Source organism: Anser brachyrhynchus, assembly GCF_964034855.1.
Source record: "Anser brachyrhynchus genome assembly, chromosome: Z".
Taxonomy (NCBI): Eukaryota; Metazoa; Chordata; class Aves; order Anseriformes; family Anatidae; genus Anser; species Anser brachyrhynchus.
The window spans coordinates 62,471,030-62,489,162 of NC_137697.1; the positions used below are offsets into that span (position 1 = coordinate 62,471,030).

The 18,133-nt window shown below is 35.9% G+C and overlaps 1 long non-coding RNA gene across 1 annotated transcript in view; it reads left to right on the forward strand.

Moving 5' to 3' along the window:
- LOC308185157 overlaps window positions 1-13,127 on the forward strand; it is a 58,971-nt gene extending 45,844 nt beyond the window's left edge. Inside the window, exons 2-3 of the long non-coding RNA XR_013943175.1 lie at window positions 305-319; window positions 5,626-13,127. This is a non-coding gene — a long non-coding RNA (uncharacterized lncRNA). The remainder of the gene's footprint in view (window positions 1-304; window positions 320-5,625) is intronic.
- Window positions 13,128-18,133: the final 5,006 nt, after the last annotated feature.

The following is an 18,133-nucleotide window of genomic DNA, read 5'->3' on the forward strand; positions in this document are numbered from 1 at the left end:
TTGTGGCAACCACTATCTCATATGCTTAAAATATCCTCCCCCCTCCCTTCCCCCCCCCCCCCCCCCCCAAATCCTGTCTCTTGGTCATCAATCAGATTCCTTTCTTGCTCTTAAGGATTTGAAGTTGTGTTTGAATTGTCAGGGGTTATGCTATTAGACCATGTGTTTATATCAGAAGATCTAGTTTTTCCTTGTTATAGAAGAATATTAGGCGAAGTTACAATAAAAATAAAATATCCACAAACAAACAACTCAAGAAAGAAATTAAATCAGATTTTTTTATTTTATTTTTTCCCTATTGCAGGAGCTCTATTCTCCAGTAAGTATAACTGTTCACTTATCAAAAGGTATGTTGGCTTTGCCTGAAGATTTGCTAGGGAATTCTCCTTACTGTCCTACTGAGTGGTATGCTATTAAGTGACTTCAGTTGAGTATTATAATAGAAAAAAGCATCAGAAGTGTTTTTTTTGTTGTTGTTATAATGTAAGCTTTGAATCAGCAGCATCAGAGACAAAACCGGATTAATATAAATCCTTCAAGGACCTCCGCTTAAATACTCCCAAATTCTCTCTTTTGTATTGATTTATCTAAACAGGGCTGCCTGGCTGCATACAATGAGAGGCTTCCTCTGCAGGTCAGTTAACAGGTACCTGGATAGGATTCAGACTTTTGTTAGGCACAGAAAATCCCATTAGATGTTACTACAGGTGGCTGCATGTTTGCTACCAATATGAATATTGCATTTAGAAACCTGGAGTAGATGGTATGAAAAACCTGACAGCTATAAATCTTGTATTTGAAGTAGACAGCTTTATTGACTACTACTGTCTTTGAGATGGAAAAAAAGGGAAATCTGTTCTAGCCTTTTGATTTGATATGAGAGAGCACTATTTAGGGATGATTGATGGTTGAAAAGTGACTTACAAAGTGCTCCACATGATTGTGTTACACTAGGTAATAGGTTAAGCAGGAAAGAGGGGCTCCTGAATTTAAAGGCACTAAATACCATTTTATTGTAAAATGAGAAAAATCAGTGCAAGTCTGACATGGATGTGTTCATTTATATTCTAGACCAAAGTAAAAGAGTATCTGATAAATTATTAATTTCCAGGCTAGTTGTATACTTCCCTGAACTATTGTCTGGGTCATGCTAAATTTCATGCTTTTTCAGGATCTGTAAAGAGATATTCTGAGTTCATTCTGAAGCTGCTCCCTGTCCACCCTGCCTGAAATTTAATGTTGCCTTAGAAAACACTGAGATGCTATCAGCCTGATCACCCCCATGTAGCCATCTTACATCCAGTGGAACTTTAACAGCAAAGGTCACTAGATTTTTATTTATTTATTTATTTTAATGTCAGGAAGTTTCTTACAAATTGAGGATAAAATTCTGCCTCCACTGAAGCAAAAAGCAAAAAGTCTTTTGCTTTTGCAAAAAGTCTTTTGCTTTTTGTGGAGGTAGGATGTCTCTTGGACTTTTCCACATATTTGTGTTTAGGTTATGCTTTGAAGTGCATACATAGATAAAAGATGGCAAATCATTCATCTTGTCTCACTCTCACGTTTCCAATCAATATAGCAGGGTGGATAATGTACACATCGGGTATAATAAGAAGGGAGGTTAAAAGCTTTGACAGCTTTGAATAGAGATATAATCAATACAAAGTTATCAGATGGATTATTAATAAAAATTAAAAATATACATTGGTGTTCTATTGACTAGATACACATCTTTTAACAGCATTTATCAAGCATATATTGTTAAGAGATGAGCACTGCTGCTCATTTAATGAAAGATCCCACTACTGAAATACATTGAGGATTCAGTTGACTGCAATAGTCCATTGCAATAGTTGCAAGGCCCGGCTACATTTTAAATGCTTGTAGCTGAGCGAGAGTTAGGACTAAAAGAAATTCAGTGTGTCATCTAGTTTGTAATAAGCTTTAGAGTCTTTTACACCACTTTATTACTGCTAACCTTTCACTATCATTTATTTAGAACTTCTGAAAAGATACTATATTGATGTATCTATCAAAACCACGGTATTTTTATACTTTTAACTTTTTGTTGGCATTGAACAGCCAAAGGAGTTTGATAATATAATAGCTTTATGACTTTTATGAAAAGAAAATCTGTAACATCCTAAAACCTGCAGACAGCTTAAACTGTGTTAAAAAAATTGGTTAAAATGATAGTAGTGAAGTGTAGAAAAGGCATATTAGATCATGCCCCTGTCTCACAAGGTATGCATTCCTGAAAGAGTGTAGATATTAAACTGAAATGATACTTGCAGTTAGTCTGTAGACAGTTTCTCTGGGAGTAACTAAAATGCTGTTTTTTCTTGACGTGCATAAGTACAATATGAACATAAGTCTATAGCAGTCTTAAGTACTAGTGGTGCAGCAGTATGCTAGTAGTATAGTGGTACTTTATTGCTTTTAAAAACATTGAAGTTTAACAGATGTTGAAAGATATGCTTGGTATTTGTATAAAAGAATGCATAGTACATGTTTTACCATAAACTGTATGTACAATATAAAGTCTTTTATTTATTTATTTATCCATTTATTTGTTTATTTATTTATTTGTTTATTGAGTTAGCTTTACATTTGAGTAAGAGTAGCCTAATAATATACATACTGGTATAACTACTGTCATATTATTCATGCATTGTTTAGACCAGTGATAGAATATACTTTCTGTCCATGTCTTGCATGATGAAGGAGGACGTAACAGGATTTATATGGAATGTAAGTATGCATAAAATGTGGCTGAAAGTTTTATATATAAAAAGGAAGAATCCACTTTCCAACAATAAGACATGTCCAACAGTGCATTTCAAAGGATTATTGAATGCCTTGGGTGTTTGCTAAGGCACAGAGCCAGCAAGGACAGTAATCCCTTCAGAACAAAGTCTGTTGTATGTTAAAAGTAGCAAGCTATTGCTATTACAGTATAGGAATTTTGTTAGTCTTATTGACTAATAAAAGCCCTTGGACCCATCTCATGGATGGGATGAAGTGTAAGATCACCACACCTGTCTTCTACTCCAGATCTTTTTAAGATAGTAATAGCAAAAATGATACTAAATAATGTTGTGTAGATCAATAGCTAGAGGCTCGCTCTGTGCTACATACTCATTTTTTTTTCTTTTTCTTTTTTTCTTTTTTTTTAAAATTATATATAAAAAATAATGAAAAATACATTTAGCAGTCCTGAGTTGATGGAGAAAATGAACGAGATGTTAAATAAAAACTGCAGCAACAGATATGGTTTATGGAAATCGTAGACCTTGTAGAGATTTTTTTTTTCTTTAGATTATCAAGGCTATTTATCTTGCAGTTAGTGTCTATTGTTAATATATCATCCATATGAGACTGGGCAGTATGGAGCATTCAAACAAGAACTGCTGTGAGGAAACCTTGAAAATATATGGTTTAGTATAAAATAAATAAAATTTACTAATTTTAACAAGTGAATAGCAAAGAATTATCTTGGCCAAAAGTCAGAAAAGCATTAGTATTCTAGGGAAAGTCAAATTTCCGAAAAAAAGAGAGAATTCATTTTTATTTTATTTTATTTTTTCCCATTAAAATCTCCTATTACCAGAATTTTTGTCATCCATAACATCTGCTGTAAGAGGCAAAATACTTCTATAACTATATATCTTGTTTGTGGCTTACAAGAAAAACAGAACTTGGGCATTGGCAAGTACATTTTATTTCTTTTCCATTTCCATGGATTTAATAAATGCTTTGTATTTTTTACCACATACTCGTGTATATTTTAACACCCAGCTAGTATTCATAAGTGTAATTATAGCAGAGGATAATAGGAGGCCGTTGTTAAAATATTAATGACAAATTGATTTATTTTGTATGTGCTTTTTGCTTGCTTGATGCTCTTGGCTTAATATCTCTCTATAACAGTATACGTCACAAATATGTTTATTAATTTCTAACAAAAGTTATTTTCACCCAAATGTTTGAAATACTCAGTGATACTAAAGTATTTGGAATATTTTGTTTGTCTATAAATAAAAGTAAAGTATTCCAAATGTATTGTTTTTTGGTGTGAAAATATTGTAAACTATATAAACAATTTATCAGTTAAATTTCTCCACCAATGTTTTTGCTTCCTTTGAAATTGTTTTCAAACACATGCTTACACATCTGTATTTAAACACGTTTATGTACATAATCTTTCAGGAGTACAAAAAGTCTTCCTGAAGTAGTTAGTTCTACTTACAGTGCTGCAGTTGGCTTAGTGCTTTGGGAAAACCAAGCATCTCATTATAGCATTGTACTTCTGCCACCTTCCAGGAATTCACGTGTGATGACTACTGTAAACGTGTTCTTCAAGGAAATAGGAACGCTCCCTTCCATTGAAATCTGCCAGTAGAAGCATCCTGTTTTTTTTTTCTTTCTTTCTTTCTTTTTTTTCTTTTTTCTTTTTTCCCTTCAGTTATGCAATGGTGGTGGGGCATCATTAGGGCATCACTTTAGACTTTGTTAGTCACTTGTATATAACTTGTACAAGTTGCACATAATTTGAATGACATGCCTACGAGCAGATGTTTTAGTCTTGGATAGTCATTCATAGTGGTGCTGGCTGATGGCCAGAAATCCTCTGTAGTCTCCAGCTAAGAATAGCTGAGATACATAGATGACATGAAACAGTCCATAAAATAAAATTCTTCTGTTTGAAATGTCTAAGCTCTGCTTGTTTAACTGGGGTGACATAAACCACCACAAGATTTTGTAATGTTAGAACTGTGTCACTTTACACCAATAGTGTGAGAGAGCTCTAAGAAAGAATTGAATTAAACATTCTTTTAAATTTCAGCATGCTGGATGTGTGCGCTCAAAACATTGTTCATTATAGGTTCCTTTAATGAACATTCATTACTGAATGTCATCACTTGTATTCCTGTTATGCCAGTTTTCTGTAAGTATTCCCATGAGCTTGCAAAAAAAAGGCATCAGTACCAGTGGAGCTTAGGCTTACTGCATATTGTGAAATTTAGATCAGTAACCAACCAAATTAAAAAAAATAATTATAAAAATTGAAGTTACAATAGTTAATTGATTCAGCCAGGGATCAAAACCGGTAACATTTAATGTTCTAGCTGGAGAAAAGTCAGATCATAGCCTGAAGTTCAGATTTTGAATAGGAAACCAACCACAGGGAAAACAAAATATGCCAAACATTTCAATGAATATTTTTGAAAAACAGGTGTTTGGAGAAAATGGTGAGTAAAGACTTTCTAAAGGAAAAAAGGCAAAACTCACCAGACAAGTTATAAAGTGTTAACTTACTTTAAAATATCACAGACATATTGGTTCACTCTGTGAGTAATTGTGAATTGCTCTGTGAGTAATGGTGCAATATCGGTTCACTCTACAAGTGAGCCCAAGGAAATATTATTTATAGGATCTATTTCTCTATCTTTTTTTTTGGTCTTATTATTCCTCTAGTAAATCAACAATTATATTTTGGTCACCATTACGAGTCCGTTGTTTGGTGGTTATTGGTATCAGTCTCTAAAAATATATATTTATACAAGTATTTACGTGGTCTCACTACTGCTCTGATTAACTGCTTATTTTATTTTATTTTCACAGAATCACAGGATCATCTAGATTGGAACAGACCTCCAAGATCACTGAGTCCAACCTCTGACCTAATACTAACAAGTCCTCCACTAAACCATATCACTAAGGGCTACATCTATACGTCTTTTAAATACCTCCAGGGATGGTGACACAACCACTTCCCTGGGCAGCCTATTCCAATGCCTAACAACCCTTTCAGTAAAGAAGCTTTTCCTAATATCCAATCTAAACCTTCCCTGATGCAACTTTATCCCATTCCCCCTCATTCTATCACTGGGCACGTGGGAGAACAGACCAATCCCCACCTCTCTACAGCCTCCTTTGAGGTACCTGTAGAGAGTGATAAGGTCACCCCTGAGCTTCCTCTTCTCTGGGCTAAACATTATTTTATTTTATTATTTTATTTTATTTTATTTTATTTTATTTTATTTTATTTTATTTTATTTTATTTTATTTTATTTTATTTTATTTTATTTTATTTTATTTTATTTATTTTATTTTATTTCATTTTATTTATTTTATTTTATTTTATTTATTATTTATTTTATTTTATTTTTATCTTTAAGACTGAAATCACTGGGTAGAAGTTAATTTATAATACGCGTGATTTATAAAGTGCCTTACTCGTGCTAAATCCTGGTTTTTGCAAAAGTGAATTTTAGTAAGTTCCAAAGAAACATGAATATTACACAAGATACTTTTGAAAAATAACTTTGAATATGCAATTTAAGCTCTCCAATCTTTAAGGAAACTTTATAAGTTTTACTCATCGTAAGTAATTCCTCAGCTGATGAAGGCATGTAAGTATTTCTAGCTGTTTAACCCTGAAGGTATTTAACTATTTTCATAGTACTGAAGAATGTAATAGCAGGCTAAATCTAACCAAAGGTACATTTAACCTTCAGTCCTGCCACAAGTCTGCAACACGTCCAAAGGAGGGCAACAAAGAAGATGAAAGGTCTAGAGGGAAAGATGTATGAGGAGTGGCTGAAGTCGCTTGGATTGTTCAGCCTGGAGAAGAGGAGACTGAAGGGAGACCTCATCACTGTCTACAACTTCCTCATGAGGGGGAGCAGAGAGGCAAGCACTGATTTCTTCTCACTGGTGATCAGAGATAAGATCTGAGGGAATGTCTTGAAGCTGCGACAGGGGAGGTTCAGACTGGATATCAGGAAAAAATTCTTCTCTGAGAGGGTGGTTGAGCACTGTGACAGGCTCCCCAGGGAAGAGGTCAGCGAGCCTGCCGACATTCAAGAATGGTTTGGACAACGCTCTCAGATACATGGTCTGATTTTTTGGGTAGTACTTTTGGCACCCAGGATTTGGATTCGATGATCCTTCCAACTTGGATATTCTATAATTCCTTTGACCATTCCTTCTATGATTCCTTTTACCATCAATCTCCTTACTGAATGGCCCCTGACAACCTAGATAGATGCCCCTTCTTTATTTAATCTCATTTAATCTTTCTCTTTATTTAATCTAACTACCGGATGAGATGGAGATACATATTTCTGCTTGCAACTGCCCTGCCAGTTGTGGCTTCTGTTTCCAGTCCTTGGCCTCCTCCCATTTGTGTTTGAGTGCAAGGAAGAGAACAAGATTTGGCCCATTAATTTCTTACTAGACTTCCTCTCCTTACACTGCACTGGGACAATGCTGTTCCTTTGCAGTATTACTATTTCGTTTACCCCATGTGTCCCTCAGACAAGGACCATGGGATCACTGTGGTTGGACTTAAGGATGACCTTATTGGTCTTTCCAACCTAAACTATCTATTCTATGATGAAAACTGGCCACCACCAGCTGCTTATGAACAGAGCACAAAACCCCATTGTGGTATACAGAGCTTAAGAGCTAGTAAAAGATTAATTTGAGATGTTTCCTTACCCAGAGAAATGCTATTCTCCATTTAATCTTCATTAAAATTTGTGCGTAGGTGCCTCTCTAATATGGTGTGCATTTTGTTTCAAAGTCGCACCTGGTTTCCTCAGTGGGTCAATTTTACTTTTGTCAGGATGAGAAGTGGCATTTATATGTAAGGTAGCACCTTAGTAAAATTGGAATTTATATGATTCAGAGTGTAAGTCGTTGGTATTTATTTATAAATTTTCTGGCTAATAGATAACCAGTCTGGTGTTGGGTACCAGGAGATCTTTGTCTGTGACTATACTTTTTTTCATCTCTAGTTCTTTTACAGACTTTTCATAATCGATAATTCATCTCATTGTGTTTTAATCTTTTTGGCATTGATCTTTCTATGAAGTTGCTGAGGGTTGTTTGACTCAAAAGGTAGCTCACTGAATACGATCAGCAATCCACAAGTTGAATGTCAAGATTCTGATCCTACAAAGTGGAAGTAGATGTTCAAACTGGAAATGCCAAGTAAACTAAGTCATATTTTTCCACTGACAACAATGACAATAGTCATTTAGCAGCAGACAACGCTGATCAGTGAGTGCCAAGAACAGAACATGGAAATTTGTGTACTAAAATTTCTGTTCCTGAAGATGATTTAACATAATGGGTAACAGAAGTATTCACTCACTGCTGGAAGAGTATCTCTTCACATTATACTCTTCTTTATTTTTAGCAGAGATAAAAGGATATGATTCCCCACAGATGCATTCCTCTCTTTTTCGTTCTGAGTACATTTGTACCCTTAAGCCTCTGAGTACACTCTGCCTGTCTGGTGGCTGGATGCTGAAAATGTATGCTGTGCCCAGAAGGATTCTTTGTAGCATACTTAATACGGAAGACATGAGCTGGAGAAATGTGTTGGGCTCTGACATTGAGGAGGAGGCAGGAAAAGGCTTGCAGTGTTGTTTGCATTCCAGGTATTTCTTTTTGTATATTTCCGTTAAGTTCTGTTTTCAGATAGGAAAAGGACTGCCACACCCCATGAGCCCTAAAGAAACTGAATTTTGAGAAACTTGCTTCAGCAAGCTGAGTTTCATGAGAATGTGTGCCCATCCCACTCATGCTCTTGTGCAATTTTCAGCAGTCCTTTGCTATTACGAGAGAAGGATCAGCCTCCAAAATGTAATATGTTTGTTCATCTTTCTCCTCACTTTAAATGAAAACCTTGGGAGACAGTGAGGGAAACTGTTCATCCACAGATTTTGTGAATATTCTGTATTTTTATTTAAGAACCAGATCTAGTGAGCAGACACTCACTTGTTAATAATGGGGGTATTGTAGCCACCAGGTTCTGTGAAGATGTATAAATGTCAGCATGTAATTTTGTGCCTGCATAGGCAGCAGAAATAGCCATCAAGTTCCAGGAAATGTGAGTGTCTCAGCTGAAGGCTCTTTCCTACAGACCAGAAAGGATATCTTTGTCCAGAGGCAAGTGGGAAAAATGTGTACAAACATAGAGTTAATATTTCCTAGGATTTCATTTCCTTCATCTCCCTGCAATGTCATCAAGTGGTATATTTATATTGAATTATGTGCTAAGCTGGCTTTACAGCAACCTGAAGAACTTCATTTAGTTGTGGTTAGACGAATAATCCTTCATCTTTCCCTAAAATGAATTTTCACAAAGCTGGCTGAGCTCACAAAATATACTTGGATAATTCCCCAAACAAAAGTACTACACATTCTTGAAGACAGCAGGTATGTTGCTGAGACATCCTTTGATTTAGCTACCTATTATGTTTCTTACTACCATTCCCTGAAGCATCATCTCTGGAAGGTGGTGCTCTTGGGTATTACATTCAACTTTGGGAATGATGATTTATAGATACTATGATCTATCTCATTCTCAGGAGTCTATGCCCCAGAATATAATACCACCGTACTTATGATAACGAAACCATGTTTATTATGTTACTACCTGACTTGATAGAGATCCATAGGCATACTTTATTGCTTGTCCAGGTCCCAGGAGAGACACTAAGGCATAACTCTCTGGCTTTCAAATCTGGCTGTTGTTAACATGGTATAACACTGGAAGTTTTAAAATATATTTTTCTTGCTGGTGCTTTCTTGATCAGTAATGCTTTTTAGAAAGGTAGGTGCAAAATATTTTGCTTCTCAAGAAAGTTGTTGGTAGAATTTGTGAGTACACTGATGTTACATTATATATACACACACATGATGTTATATTATATATACATATATATGTATATAAAAAAATATGATATAGAATACTTATAACTAAAATAAATATGAAGATTTTACTGATATCTGCATTTTCTTTAGAATGCACTTTAGACTTTGTGTGTGTGGTATGTGTGTATGTGTGTGTGGGTGTTATGGATGCAGAGAAAAACTGGGAGGGTGGGCAGATGGACCATGAGAAACCAATAGCTTTTACAGAAATTGCATTAATGAATTTCACCTTTAATGATCTGGTATTTCTGATAGCCCCTGTGGAGTGTTCAGCTAGCGTGAAAATCCACAACTCAGTTTTCACTCATATCATCAGCAGCACATAGACTTTTAAATCTGCATTTTAAAATGAAAATGGATTCTCCTATTTATACAGGACACAAGATGTCAAAAACCAGACCTCACAAATCAGGACCCAACAAATCGTCTCATCATCACTTTTCATCTACTGAAGTACAAGAGAAAAGGGCAATGTAGCTGCACTATCACTATGACTTTGAATTGAAGGATTTTAATTGTATTACATGGAGGCTGGGGGTGGGGTAGGGACACCTTTTTCCCCAAAGAATAATGAATCTTTTAGGCCCATTACGCTCTTCCAGTTCAATGGCATTTTCTTTAATTTAATGCCTATTACTATTTAACTGCTTTTAAAGTTGCCAACCAAATTAACACACTGCCTTAAACTGCTGCCTTGGGATTTATGTTGGCTAAATCCCTCAAATGTCATGCAATTTTTGTTTTCTAGTTCAAACATAGGTTTTACAAAACCTTTGGAGTACAACTTGTCTCATCTGTCTTGTACTCTTGTGGTTTTATTTTGCTGAGACGGAAAAGCACTAACTGAGTATTTTGTTGTAAATGTGAGTGGAATGTGTAGTGTGCATGGAAGCAAGGGAACTATGAAGCAAATGTTTGTTTTAACTGCTGGAAAACAGTGCAGCAATGATTATTTTCACATTTTTGTTTTGTTCATATATTTCAGGCAACAATTATCATGTTATTAAACAGTGAGGCTTTTTGTCAGATACTCAGTTACCTTAGGTGACGAACTCTTGACTCATTTTTTCTTGGATACTTATTGAGTATCTAAGAATTGAGAGCAATTGCAGGATAGGCAAAGCATGCCTTAGAGTGCTCTTCTGACCCTCCTGTTGATTTCTTCAGTCGTATAAAACAGAAATTGGTAAAACAGTTTCTCAAACTTTCTAAAAGTGCTCTGAAAAGCTGGGGTCTGAAAATAGTTTTGTGCCGAAATTTCTTAATCTTGTTCAAATATTCCATGAGTACATGTCCTCAGACTTACTTTGAACTGAACTGTTATCTCTTTACTTCGATCTACTGGATAATATTAAAAGTAACTTGTGGCAAATTTACAGCTGACTGGCTTGAATTAACTTGAAGAGTTGATGCCTGAAAAACTTAGAAACCATCAAGCACTGTAAAATGCAACATTACTGGGTCTCATAACTACACTGGAAGACATATGACATTTGTCCTTAAAATGCATGACATGATAATCTTATGTCTATAGATTTCAGAGTAGAAAAGTGTCATCATGAGCTGCTGCTGATTTGGTTATCAGCTCTAGAGAATAGAGCAATGAAAAGTTTAGAAATGGTAGCCTAGGTACATTGCTATAGACTTAGTTGCTATGGTCAAAAGACTGCCAAAGTCCATCTTTAATTTGTGTGAGGCAAAAGAGAAATTGTTTTTAAGTAAAGTAATATTTTTGTTGCCTGTTAAAAAAATCTCTAAATATTTTTGATAATATTTATATTATCTCTAAATATTTTTGCTGTAATTGTACAATAGAAACTCTTGTTTGCCCATCTGTCACATCTATTGAAAAGATTTGCTTTCTGCAAAGTACCCGTTTGCATAAGAAGAAAATATTCTTTGCTGAGTAGTATAGTATGTCTTTGTACTTAGGGTTCAGGAAAAGACAAAAGGATTTTAATCAGCACAGAAGAGGAAGAACCTTTAGACCCACTCTGCTGTTATTAAATATGCTATGTGATAAGGTGATAAAGACAGGTTTGCATTTTAACAAAAGGACGTCAAAACAGCTGTGTGAAATAACATCTTGATCCTGCTCTGGATGAGATGGGCTTAGTGGAAGTTGCAAAGACAGATGGGAGCAGCTTCAGCTTGCTTGGTTGGGCCTCCCTTCCAGAGGTGTTGCAGCACCATCAGACAGTGAAGAAATTAATTCTTCCTGTGCCCTGTATTGTGTTCAACTAACTGGGAGAAGATACAGCAGAGCTATTGAGGTAATTCCTACACCTTTCCCCCAAGAAAAGTCTCTCTGATGGACCTCTCCAGACACAGCCAAGATTACATTTTTGGATTTCACCCTCAAATCTCTTTCTCTGAGGAAGGACTAAGCACTGTGCAGTGATCATTTTCTGCAACAGCAGAGTTTTGTTTCTTTGAAGCTCTGTCTTGAAACAGTCAGTGCCTTTGATCTCAGATGTGCTGTGAAAGTTGACAACTAAGTGGTTTATGCAATATTTCCAGTGAATGCCTGGAACACAAGCTTTGGCTGTACTTTTTTTTTTTTTTTTTTCCTCCCCTACTACTCTAGCTGCATTGTCAATAAAGTGCTGAGACAGCTCTTTTTTTTTTTTTTGTCAACAATTTAATAAGAAAACACAGATGGGATTCAAATAAAGGTTTATACATTCCTTAGACTTTTTTTGTGCTCTTTGTTCAAAAATATGCCTGCCCTTTTTGGACTTCACATTGACATTTTGGTGAGTTCAGCTCAGCTTACTTCAAAAGAATGAAGGATTAATGTCAAATATAGTGCAGGGCGCTTTAGATGAGACCTTTAAAAAGGATCATCATTGCTCTGCCGGCCGACTGAAGTTCTCCTTACACGCTGTAATGGTGATGTTTTTGTGGCCCTAGCAAAGCATATAGGCTACGCAATGGAAAAAATAATCATGTTGGATGTCCTGCTCTGCAAGGCGTTGGCTACTCAACACAATATTCTTGTGTCTAAGCTTAGAGTCATTTGCCATCTACACTGGAGTCAGAATGCTGTGTATGTGACTGAGAAGAAAAACAGAGTTTTCTTCTTTAATAAATGTATGATTCACCTACTTTTCTCTGGTATATATTTCAGGCTGCAGATTCTTGCATGAACTGTGGCCTATACGCCTCAGATAATTGTAAAAACAAAACAACACAAATAAAACTGAAAAATCTGCTATAACTTTTTCTTTTGTCTCAGTCTCTTGGCAGGTGTGATATACTATTTTAATATAGAAAGGGTTATGGTATGTTGCTTCTGGACATTTCAGCAATTTCCTTCAGGGCTATTGCCAGGCTTTTATCTGCTTTTATTTATACTTTGCATTCTTGTTAATGTGCCTTTACTTAAAAAAATGTTGATGTCAATACTTCTGTTCCATTTATTTTGTGTCATTGGATAAACACACAGGTTTCTGAAAGCATTAACTTCATAAAGTTTCCTCACTTGCTTTGTGCACCTCGTAGTGACTTTATGGTGTTTTTTGTTGGTCTTTTTTTTTTTTTTTTCTGTCATGAAGAAAACTGTTTATAGTGTTTACATTTAGAAAATAAACAATCATTGAATCATTGAAGTTAAGCACATTTTCTAAGAGGGGTTGGCTTTGGTGCAAGACTCATGGTGACCTCTGAGGAACTGCAAAGTGCTAGCAAGGACTGCTGTGTTATTTCCCATATGCTTTCTCTGCCCTGCACTTTTTGCCTGGCAGCATAGCAGTCAGGCACTAGAGGAAAATGGGATATTCATCCTATCAGTCTGACTATAGAGAAGTATTGTGACAAATGGAGAACCCCTGTAAATTTATAATCTTAATTATGATCCATAAATTATTCAATACTGGAAAGCAAAATTACTTTGAGTGATAGTGATTAAAGATGGTATCACTCCACTTTATTCTGTAAGCCTTGCTAATGCTTCAGATTCCAACTTCCTCTGAGCTAGATAGAGAAAACACATGGGGAGATATCTTGATATTTAGCAAAATGTCTACTTGGGATTAACTGACCTTTCCCATAAATCAGAAGCAAAGTTGCCAGGTGGGCACTTTGTCATATGCAGGCAGCAAGAAAATGAGTTGAAGAGCTCTCTGAAGCAAAACATCACACATTTTTTTTCCCCACTCTTCTAGCTCTTACAATATTATAATGCAAAGAGCAATTACTGGGTAAACCAGGAAAGGTGTTTCAGCTCCAGCATCTCTTCATCCTTTCACAGCAAGCACTGCAATTATATATGAGTTCATATTAATGACTATTTTCAAAGTAATCTGTTCCTTGGCTGGCATGAAGAGTAAAGTGTGAACTGATACAGCATACTAAATACTGTTATGTCATGCTTTTATCTACATTGCTACACCACAAAATACGCATGGAAATTATTTTAACAGTTTGTATTGATAAGGTATATACAGGTAACCTTGTCCGATTTGAAACATCTCTTACGCAAGTTGAACTGACTTGGGACTGTTTGACAGGTGACCTTCTCAGCTGCTGTACATAATGCTTCCTTCACGTGTCAGAACAAAACCTACTATCTTTATTAGGGTTGTCCCTGTCCTAAACAGAGATAAATGACAACAGAGACAGTTCCAAGTTACTAGGATAGTACTTTGTACATTTTTTTATTTTTTTTTTTTATGGTGTAAGATTAACCACATCCAGGTTTAAGGCAAGAAAGTACAAATAAGGGCTGTCACACTGCCACATGGGAAACCTCCACATTTAACTGAAGGGAGAGCTCCACCTTTCTCCTGTATAACATTAAATTTCTGTGGAAGTGCACCTATACAAAGCTCTGCACGAGTCAGCTCTAATCACTAACATCACCCATATGCAGAAGAAGGTTTTTGTTATTTTGTTTGATTGATTGATTTACCCTGCAGGCTCAGCAATGTCTGGTTAGATCTATGAAAAACACATACAAAAAAAAATTATGTTGTGAAAAATGCGTTATATTTTCCACTAACTTCATTATTTTAGGAAACAGCTGATTTCATTCTAATCTCAGTGGGATTACTCATGTTCTGCACAGTGTATGTTCAGAATCAGGCAACAGTTTCATTCTGGGCTGTACTTCAAACAAATGATAAAATATTCTCCTCCTTTGTTTTGACACTGATAATGAATATGGGAAAGGCTCCTTCTTGAGCTTTATAAGGGAAGGTCTAGTGTGTTCAATAAGCTGGTGATGGAAAACCAGCATGATGTGGTTTTATCTTGATAGCAATCAACTTTTATTTGCACCCACTTATAGTAGTTATGTGTTATCATCATCTGTCTTTCTTCTTGGGAGATTTTAAGCATTGTGAAAAAATGGCTGTCCCAGATTCCCTCCCATGGTGTCCCCACTGTACTTTGTTGTGCTTTGTGTGCAGAGGCATGTTCCAGCCACAGTCCTGGAGACAAGCAATCTCCTACTACCAGCACATCATCTGTTTTCCTCCAAGTTCTCATGGCACTGTCTCAGGAGGCTCACACTTCCCCAGGCCATCAATATATCTGTGCTATGTAATCTGGGTGGGTACGGCATGATGGACAGCAGGATGCTACATATTCCTCCAGAATCGGAGTGTATCTAGGTCCTTTCCTGAGGCTGGCTGGGAACATGGGGACTTGGTGTGAGTCATGTTGCTGGCTGCAGTACTTGAATTGAGTTATTTGTTGTAAAGGTTACCATACATTTTGTGAATATCTGACCAAGTAAAATCAGTGTGTGCTGAATTAAAATGCTGCCTTGTGACTTCAGCTTTTCTGACTTGGTCCAAAGAGCTGGCTTCATTCTCATTTGTAACATTAATGAGTCAACCTGAGCTGTTCCACTTTTCTCTGGGCTTTGGCATACACTCCTGTGATAAGAGGGAGAATGTAGAACTATGTGGATGGTGGAGGTGGGCCAGGGTCCAAGGATCTTTTACCCAACTGGAAGTCTTTCTGCAACAGGGGAGTTCTCTGTATATTGCAAGATTAGCGTGAGGCTCTAAAGGACTTTTTCTGATCAACTTTTTTGATGAAGTGTGACTTGCTGCTGTTTGTCGTTGGCTGAGGCAATGGACTAATATGTGTATTTACTCATCGAGGAAGTACAGTTAGAATCCTTCAGAATTTGTTTGCAATCCCTAGCCCAAATTTTTATTGAACTTTTAGTTTATTTTGGACGAGGAAATGAAAGCAATGAACAATCATAGTACTTTTCCAAATTGCAAGCAACCTCAGAATTACCCATCTGGAGTACTAACTGAGTAGGTCTCTGCAAGTCTGCTTCACACCTACAGTCACACTAATAATCATAATGACAGCTCTGTATGAAGTTAATATCTTCTTACTTCACCCTTTTTATTGTTCTGAAAACTACTCTAGAATAATTAGATCAATGTTATTCTGATCAAGAGCATTGAGCAGAGTAATATTATGGTATCAAATGATTTGGAAGGATAATTTCCTGATAGAAAAATTAATTGTGGTGATCCACATTGTAAAAGGAAAGCAAGCAGTTGGCTAAAATAACTCAGGTATGCTACAACAAGATACAGAAAATTAAAAATAAACTTTCCTAAAAATGGAACGAGGGGCAAAAGCCTCTTAATGTAAGATTTTCTCGATTACTGCCAGAACATGTTTTGCATATAGTCTCATAATATCACAGACGGATAAAGCAGGGGGTGAAATAATTTGACCTTTTGTGGCTCAGTGACCTGATACTGCCCATGGCTGTACTTTGGCCTTTGGAACATAAACTTTCTGATATTTTAAAAAAGTTAATTATCTCTAACTTCTGTGGAGACAATCTTCAAAATATGAATCAGGTACAAACTGAAAGTTGCTCAAGATTGCAAGCACTCTGACACTGTGTCTGGAAAAGAAATATGAGATGAGCTGCAACATTTTCACTGCTCTGCTTTGCTGCCCTAAGGGTTGGTCTTTATCTGCAACCTACTAGCTGAGTCCACCTCTCTGTTTGACCTGTGTTTCTGTGTAAAGGATTGTGAAGTGTCAGGGAGGAAGACGGAGAATGTAGGTAACTTTGTGTAAAGAAACAATTCAGAAAGTGAATTTTTCTGTTGTATACTTTAGTAGTGTTTCCTCTGTTCCATAGCAGTACCAAACTCAAATGAAGATTATAAGCCACAGCAAATATTCTTTAGTACACACATTTTCAATTCATTATGAAATTCATTTTTAGATATTTAGACCCTAATAGAGATTCAGCAGTGTTCTTTCCCCCATCAGTTTTTCTTTTTTGATTAATATTGCAAAAGAACATTCCAGCAGATTTGCAGCGTGTAAAATAATAAAGCCTTAACAGATGATGATTGTACATTAACGGACAATAAATACATGCTTGAGGTACACTATATATGTAAGGCTGAAAGCCAAGGAACTTTATTCACCTGAAATGACTGTTAATGATCCATTAGGATGTAACTATATATGTATAACTTGTATATTAATAAGAATAAACACGATGACTGTAATCTTTGAGAAAAGAAAAACATACTATGTTGCACTGATAAAGGTAAAATTTTTAACTAAAAAAGAATAAAGAAGCAATACCTCTGGAAATGTTTGTAAAGGTTTACTAAATGTGCTTACTATTTCTAATAGACATCAGATGGGCCTCATTTTACCAGCCTCTATTTTTTTCACCTTCTGTGAAAATATATTCCATGTGTTCCCGTCTGTATTTCCATTCGTCTGCAGGAAATGCCTGAAGATGCAGCTAAGCGTTCCTATCTGCTTTGTCCTCAGACTCATGAGGAAAATATCATCCAAATTCAATGCACTCGTAATAGCCATCCATGCCAATTTAGAGTGGTTTGGCATTCTGAAGATGAACATATCACTGTTGTGGGTTGGACGCTTGGCTGCCAGTGCTTTATGTGAATAGACATAAATTTACATCCCCTGTGGTTATTCTGCTGAACCACAGAATTGGTTAGTGCTTATCATATCAATGATTATACCAATCATAGTTGATTTCCATTTGTTTAGACTTGAAAGACTTTAATCTAAAAATGTGGAACTCCAAACCTGATTTTTAACATTCTTTCTGAGTAAAAATGTGATCACCCATAAAGAAATAAGAAGGATGTAATGAAATCTTGCAGCACTGAAATATATTTGCAATGTTAGAAGTCCCTAAAAGAGTTATTGTAAAAAATAAGAGTAAGGTGATATCTGAACAGAAATGTGAGTGATGTGTGCAAATACATACAAACCAAATGCCAGTTAGGGTCTTCCTTTATTTCCATTTTCTCAGTTTGCTTTATATGGGAAATGATCTGGTTATCAGTATACTGGTGAAAAAAAAAAAAAAAAAAAAGGAAAGAAAAAAGGAAATGAAAAAACCTTCAGAAATTAAAGAGTG